The 7,399-nt window shown below is 40.9% G+C and overlaps 1 pseudogene; it reads right to left on the minus strand.

Moving 5' to 3' along the window:
- Window positions 1–1,026: 1,026 nt before the first annotated feature.
- LOC120865208 lies at window positions 1,027–1,724 on the minus strand (annotated as a pseudogene).
- Window positions 1,725–7,399: the final 5,675 nt, after the last annotated feature.

Genomic DNA, 7,399 nt, shown 5'->3' on the forward strand with positions numbered 1-7,399 from the left:
CTCTCCATATACCCAAACATCCCCTTCTTATAGGGATACCAGTCAAACTGTACTAAGACCCACCCTAAAGACATCATTTAACTTTACTTCTTCAAAGACCCCATCTCAAAATATACTGACATTCTGTGGTACTAGCTGTTAAGATATCAACATATGAACAATACAAGGTATTGTATTAATATATAAGTGCAAAAAGCATATTAGAGCAACACTAGAGTAACTCAGAAGAAGATATTGGCGGGCACACTTTTAAGGCTCTATAACAGGCAACGGAGCAATTGGAAAGAAGGGAAATGGCATTTCTTGGTTACCCATTATGTGACAGCTACATACTTTTTTCCAGGTATGCATTTTGTTTCAATAAATAAAGCGTATTCATGGCATAGATCTTAAATCACACGACAAACAAACACTTATAGACCAAAACAGGTAACAGTGAAGCAGCTACTGCTAGAAGGAATGTGGCCTCACATGCAACTGAAGTCCAAAGAGCAAAGACCTGATTCCAGAGCCCACCATATACTGGCCCTTCTAGGCTAGACAGTGGACCAGAGAACAGGGGACTCAGAGACATTCATGCACCCACAATCTGACCCCTTGCCTTCTTACGGCAGAGCCAGCAGGAAGCTGAAATCTCAGATATGCTAGAGGAAGGTTTCCTAAACATATTAAGTGAAACTCTCCCATTGTTACCAATCAGCCAGGGGTGTTACCTACAGAAGGGTTGTTGTTGTTCAGTCAGTCAGTTGTGTCTCCTCTTTTGCAACCCATGGACTGTAGCCTGCCAGGGTCCTCTATCCATGGAATTCTCCAGGAAAGAATACTGGAGTGGGTTGCCATTTCCTTCTATCCACTGATAAATACAGATATGAGAACAGCAAAGAGGAAATTACAGAGGTCATCTTGTTTCTTCAAATGTCAGAAGCATCCATGTCACAGCAGTAGATGGACACTATCTCCTGTAGGCATAGTCCAACCACTTCCTGTTGGCATTTGCACCAAACAAGGTTCCCTATACTTCTGGCATCATCTGCTAGACAATGAGGTCCAGCCAGCTTTTGAGGATATTGGAAACATTGATTTTGCAATCCCCACTATAGACTGCAACCCTGCCAGCTATTTCCTCAGGCAGGTAGGCCTTCGGATCATTTTAGACATAACATCTCTTTTGGTGGTGATTTTGTACACAGACATTGCTTTTGCACTGCTGCCTTCACCAGCAGGAAATCTTGGTTTTTGTTTTTTGTTTTTTTTTTTCAAAAATGACCATTCAGGGCTCCAACAACAGGTACAAGCCAAGGAGGATCAGGCCATTCAGCAGCAGTTGGCACCTGGCTCTATCTTTTACCATTCTGCTGAGTCTCTGTCTTTAGATTTGTGACAAGATCATCCATCTTTCAGTCTGACGATTTTGAGCCTCACTTGACTCATCAGACTGGACATCTGAATTTTCTTATTCTGCTCAATCTGCTTTTCTTTCTTCTCATAATATTCCATAATCTTCATTCTTTACGCTTGCACAAGCTGATGTTTCTCAATGTTGAACTCTTCTTTTGCTTTCCTGTCCATTCTGCTTCCACCTTGAGTTCGTCAATAAAAGTCATCATGTACTTAATCAGCTTCTGCATGTTTGCATTACAGACAGAACAGATGCTGATGAGCAACCAGGAGAGGAAAGCTGCCACTTCAGGCCTTCTCTGTTTTGTTGTGCTATATGCTAGCATGTGTAAAGCCCATGGAAATTACAATTCAACCAGTTATCCCCATTTTATAAATGAGGAAATTGAGGCTCCAAGAAATGAAAAGACTTCTCTACTAATGCAGTTAGAAGATGGTGGGCCCATGTTAAGAATTTAGGTGTATCATCAATGCTTATCTGCTTGCCACCAGTATGAGTTCATCCCTGGTGTTAGTCCTGGTTCTGCTACTCACTAATTTTTCTCGGACATTTCACCTCAAATGGAATCCACCTTCCTAATCAATAAAATAACTGGTGTCGTCACCTACTGTTTTCATAATTTATTATACTGCAAAAGTATGATAGCCCATTATATGCACATTGGAAATTAGAAACAAAATGGAAAAAGCTAAATGCAATATTGCTGTTGTTGTTGTTCAATCACTGGGTTGTGTCCCACTCTTTTGGACACCATGGAATATACATACCAGGCTCCTCTGTCCTTCACAGTCTCCCAGAGTTTGCTCAAATTTATGTTCACTGGGTTGGTGATAATAGCTAAACATCTCATCCTCTGCCACCCTCTTCTCCTTTTGCCTTCAATTTTGTCCAGCATCAGAGTCTTTCCCAATGAGTTGTCTCTTCACAACAGGTACCCAAAGTATTAGAGCTTCAGCTTCAGCATCAGTCCTTCCAGTGAATGTTCAGTGTTGATTTCTTTCAGGATTGACTGGTTTGATCTCTTTGCTGTCCAAGGGACTCTCAAGAGTCTTCTACAGGACCACAGTTTGAAAGCAGCAATTCTTCAGTGCTCAGCTTTTATGGTTCAACTCTCATATCCATACATGACTAATGGAAAAATCATACTTTTGACTATGCAAACCTTTGTCAGCAAAATGATGTCTCTGCTTTTTAATACACTGTCTATGTTTGTCATAACTTTCCTTCCAGGGAGCAGGTGTCTTTTAATTTCATGGCTGCACTCACTGTCCACAGTGATTTTGGAGCCTAAAAAACAAAATCTGTCACTGCTTCCACATTTTCCCCTTCTATTTACCATTAAGGGACAAGACCAGATGCCATGATCTTAGTTTTTTAAATGATGAGTTTTAAGCCAGCTTTTTCACTTTTTCACTTCTCTTTCACTCTCATCAAGAGGTTATTTAGTTCTTCTTTGCTTTCTGCCATTAGAGTGGTATCATCTGAATATCTGAGGTTGTTGATATTTCTCCTCGCAATCTTCATTCCAGCTAATAATTCATCCAGCCCAGCATTTCACATGATGTACTCTGCAGAGAAGTTAAATAAACAAGGGTAACAATATACAGCCTTGTTGTACTCCTTTTCCAGTTTTGAACCATGTCCAGTTCTAATTGTTGCTTCTTGACCTGCATACATGTTTCTCAGGAGGCAGGTAAGGTAGGCTGGTACTTCCATTTCTTTAAGAGTTTTCCATAGTCTGTTGTGATCCACACAAAGGCTTTGGTGTGATCAATGAAGCAGAAGTAGATGTTTTTCTGGAATTCCCTTGCTTTCTCTATAATCCAATGAATGTTGGCCATTTGATCTCTGGTTTCTCTGCCTTTTCTAAGCACAGCTTGTACATCTGGAAGTTCTCATTTCAGCTACTGCTGAAGCCTAGCTTGAAGGATTTTGAGCATACCTTAATAGCATGTGAAATGAGCACAACCATACAGTAGTTTGAACATTCTTTGTCATTGCCTTTTTTGGAGATTGGAATAAAAAATGACCTTTTCCAGTCCTGTGGCCACTGCTGAGTTTTCCAAATTTGCTGACATAGTGAGTCCAGCATTTTGACAGCATCATCTTTTAGGATTTTAAATAGCTCAGCTGGAATTCTATCATCTCCACTAGCTTTACTCATAGTACTGCTTCCTAAGGCCCACTTGACTTCACACTCCAGGACGTCTGGCTCTAGGTGAGTGACCACACCATTGTGGTTATCTGGGTCATTAAGACCTTTTTGATATACTTCTATATATTCTTGCTGCCTCTTCTTAATCTGCTGCTGCTGCTGCTAAGTCGCTTCAGTTGTGTCCAACCCTGTGCGACCCCATAGACGGCAGCCCACCAGGCTCCCTGTCCCTGGGATTCTCCAGGCAAGAACACTGGAGTGGGTTGCCATTTCCTTCTCCAATGCATAAAGGTGAAAAGTGAAAGGGAAGTCACTTAGTCGTGTCCGAGTCTTCACAACCCCATGGACTGCAGCCTACCAGGCTCCTCCGTCCATGGGATTTTCCAGGCAAGAGTACTGGAGTGGGGTGCCATTGCCTTCTCCGCGTCTTAATCTATCCCACTTCTATTAGGTCTTTACTGTTTCTGTCCTTTATTATACCCATCGTTGCATGAAATGTTCCCTTGATACTTCCAATTTTCTTGAAGAGATAGATCTTTCTAGTCTTTCCCATTCTATTGTTTTTCTCTATATCTTTGCATTGTTCCTTTAAGAAGGCCTTCTTATCTCTCCTTGCTATTCTCTGGAATTCTGCATTCAGTTGTGTATGCCTTTCCTTTTCTCCCTTACCTTTTATTTCCCTTCTTTCCTCAGCTAAGTATAAAGCCTCCTCGGATAACCACTTTGCCTTCTTGCATTTCTTTTTCTTTGGGATGATTTTGGTCATTGCCTCTTATACATTGTTATGAATCTCCATCTCTGGTTCTTCAGGCAATCTGTCTATCAGATCTAATCCCTTGAATTTATTTGCTACTTCCACTTTATAATCATAAGCGATTTGATTTAGATCATACATGAATGGCCTAGTGGTTTTCCCTAGATTCTTCAATTTAAGCCTGAATTTGGCAATAAAGAGCTCATGATCTGAGCCACCGTCAGCTCCAGGTCTTTTTGTTGCTCACTGTATAGAGCTTTTCCATTTTTGGTTGCAAAGAGCATAAACAGTCTGATTTCAGTATTGACCATCTGGTGGTGTCCACGTGTAGAATCATCTCTTGGGTTGTTGGAAAAGGGCATTTGTTATGACCAGCATGTTCTCTTGACACAATTCTGCTAGCCTTTGTCCTGCTTCATTTTGTACTCCAAGGCCAAACTTGCCTGTTATTCCTGGCATCTCTTGACTTCCTCCTTTTGCATTCCAATCCCCTGTGATGAAAACGACATCTTTTTCAGTGCTAGTTCTAGAAGGTGTTGTAGGTCTCATAGAATCAATCAACTTCAGCTTCTTTGCATCAGTAGTTGGGGCATAAACTTGAATTAGTATGATGTTGAATGGTTTGCCTTGGAAATGAACCAAAATCATTCTGTTATTGAGGTTGCATCTAAGTACTGTATTTGGACTCTTTTGTTTACTGTGACTGCTATTCCATTTTTTCTAAGAGCTTCTTGCCCACAGTAGTAGATACAATGATCATCTGGACTAAATTTGCCCAAGCCCATCCATTTTAGTTCACTGATTAATAAGAAATCAATGTTCAACCTTTCCATTTCCCGCTTGACCACATCTGATTTACCTTGATTCATAGACCCAACATTCCAGGTTCCTAGGCAATATTGTTTTTTATAGAATCAGACTTTACTTTCACCACCAGACACATCCACAACTGAACATCATTTCCACTTTGGCCCAGTTGCTTTGTTTTTTTCTGGAGCTATTAGTAACTGCCCTTCACTCTTCCCCAGTAGCATACTAGACACCTTTAGACTTGGGGAGCTCATCTTCTGCTGTCATATCTTTTTGCCTTTTCATACTGTTTATTGGGTTCTCCAGTCAAGAATACTATAGTGAGTTGCAATTTCCTCTCTCACTGGACCACGTTTTGTCAGAACACTTCTCTATGATCCATTCTTCTTTTGTAGCCCTGCAAGCCATGGCTCATAGCTTCATTGTGTTATACAAGCCCCTTCACCATGACAAGTCTGTGATCTGTGAAGGGGAAACAAAATATGCCACTCTAATAAAACACCATAAATAGTTTGGTAAGATTTCTTTCTGGTACACAGGAAGGTAAAGTTTCCTTCTTGTGTCACTTCATTTTAAAGAAAAATAAGTGGTCGTATCTTTATGGGACCCAGACCAGATTAGAAAAATAAAAGAAGAGAGACAAAGACAATAATGACATTCTAAGAGTTCTCTTCATCTTAGTTATTTAGGTTTCTTTGCCTGGGCCTTCCCTGGTGGCTCAGATGGTAAAGAATTCACCTTCAAAGCAGGAAATCTGGGTTCGATCCCTGGGTCAGGATGATCCCCTGGAGAAGGGAATGGCAACCACTCCAGTATTATATCGTGGAGAATTCCATAGACAGAGGAGCCTAGCAGGCTACAATCCATGGGGTCACAAAGAGTCAGACATGATTGAGCACTAACATTTTGTCCTGTGGTTGCCTATCTGTGAGGCAGGACTGACCTATGTCATTAACACACACATACACACACACCAGCTTTATGAAAAAACAAACTGATTTGATTCTAAGGGCCAAGAAGAAAGAACAAGCTGGAATCAAGACTACCAGGAGAAATATTAATAACCTCTGATATGCAGATAACACCACCCTTATGGCAGAAAGTGAAGAAGAATTAAAGAGCCTCTTGATGAAAGTGAAAGAGGAGAGTGAAAAAGTTGGCTTAAAACTCAACGTTCAAAAAACTAAGATCATGGCATCCGCTCCCATCACTTCATGGCAAATAGATGGGGAAACAGTGGAAACAGTGTCAGACTTTATTTTCTTGGGCTCCAAAATCACTGCAGATGGTGACTGTAGCCATGAAATTAAAAGACGCTTATTCCTTGGAAAGAAAGTTATGACCAACCTAGACAGCGTATTAAAAAGCAGAGACATTACTTTGCCAACAAACATCTGTCTAATCAAAGCTATGGTTTTTCCAGTAGTCATGTATGGATATGAGAGTTGGACTATAAAGGAAGCTGAGCACCAAAAAATTGATGCTTTTGAACCATGATGTTGGAGATGACTCTTGAGAGTCCCTTGGACAGCAAGTTCTGAATATTCATTGGAAGGACTGATGCTGAAGTTGAAACTCCAGTCTTTGCCACCTGATGTGAGAACTGACTCACTGGAAAAGACCCTGATGCTGAGAAAGACTGAAGGCCGGAAGAGAAGGGGACAACAGAGGATGAGATAATTGGATGGCATCACCAACTCAATGGACATGAGTTTGAGCAATCTCCAGGAGTTGGTGATGGACAGGGAAGCCTGGCAAGCTGCAGTTGATGGGGTAGCAGAGAGTCAGACATAACCGAGTGACTGAACTGAACTGACGAGGAAAGAACCTAACCTGAGGGAATAGCCACAGGGTAGACAAAGAGACATTAAGGGAGGGGGAGAAGAGAGCAGCCTGGACAGAATACACTCCTTGATCTACATCCAAATAGACTCATAAAGAACCTAAAAGTGACTTGAGGCAAAAAAGCAAAGGAGTGTATTGCACCATTCTCTGGCCCCTGTGTGTGCATTTGATAGTCTTAGACTTTGTTGCAACAGACTGAATGCCCTTCCAAAAATTAAGGGCATGGCCAAGTGGTTATATAATTTATCTTGGAGACTAGGAATAAATATATACATATATATCAAACATATAAGAATATGTACAAGTTTGTGATTTGCCTCTGCTTTTGTCATTTAGCAACACAAGCATATTTAATATAATTATATAGCCTTCACAGCCCTGACTTTAATGCCTGAATAATGTCCAGTTGAATAAGTATACCACCAGTTTACTTAGT

The sequence above is a fragment of the Oryx dammah genome, unplaced genomic scaffold, assembly GCF_014754425.2.
Source record: "Oryx dammah isolate SB20612 unplaced genomic scaffold, SCBI_Odam_1.1 HiC_scaffold_1, whole genome shotgun sequence".
Taxonomy (NCBI): Eukaryota; Metazoa; Chordata; class Mammalia; order Artiodactyla; family Bovidae; genus Oryx; species Oryx dammah.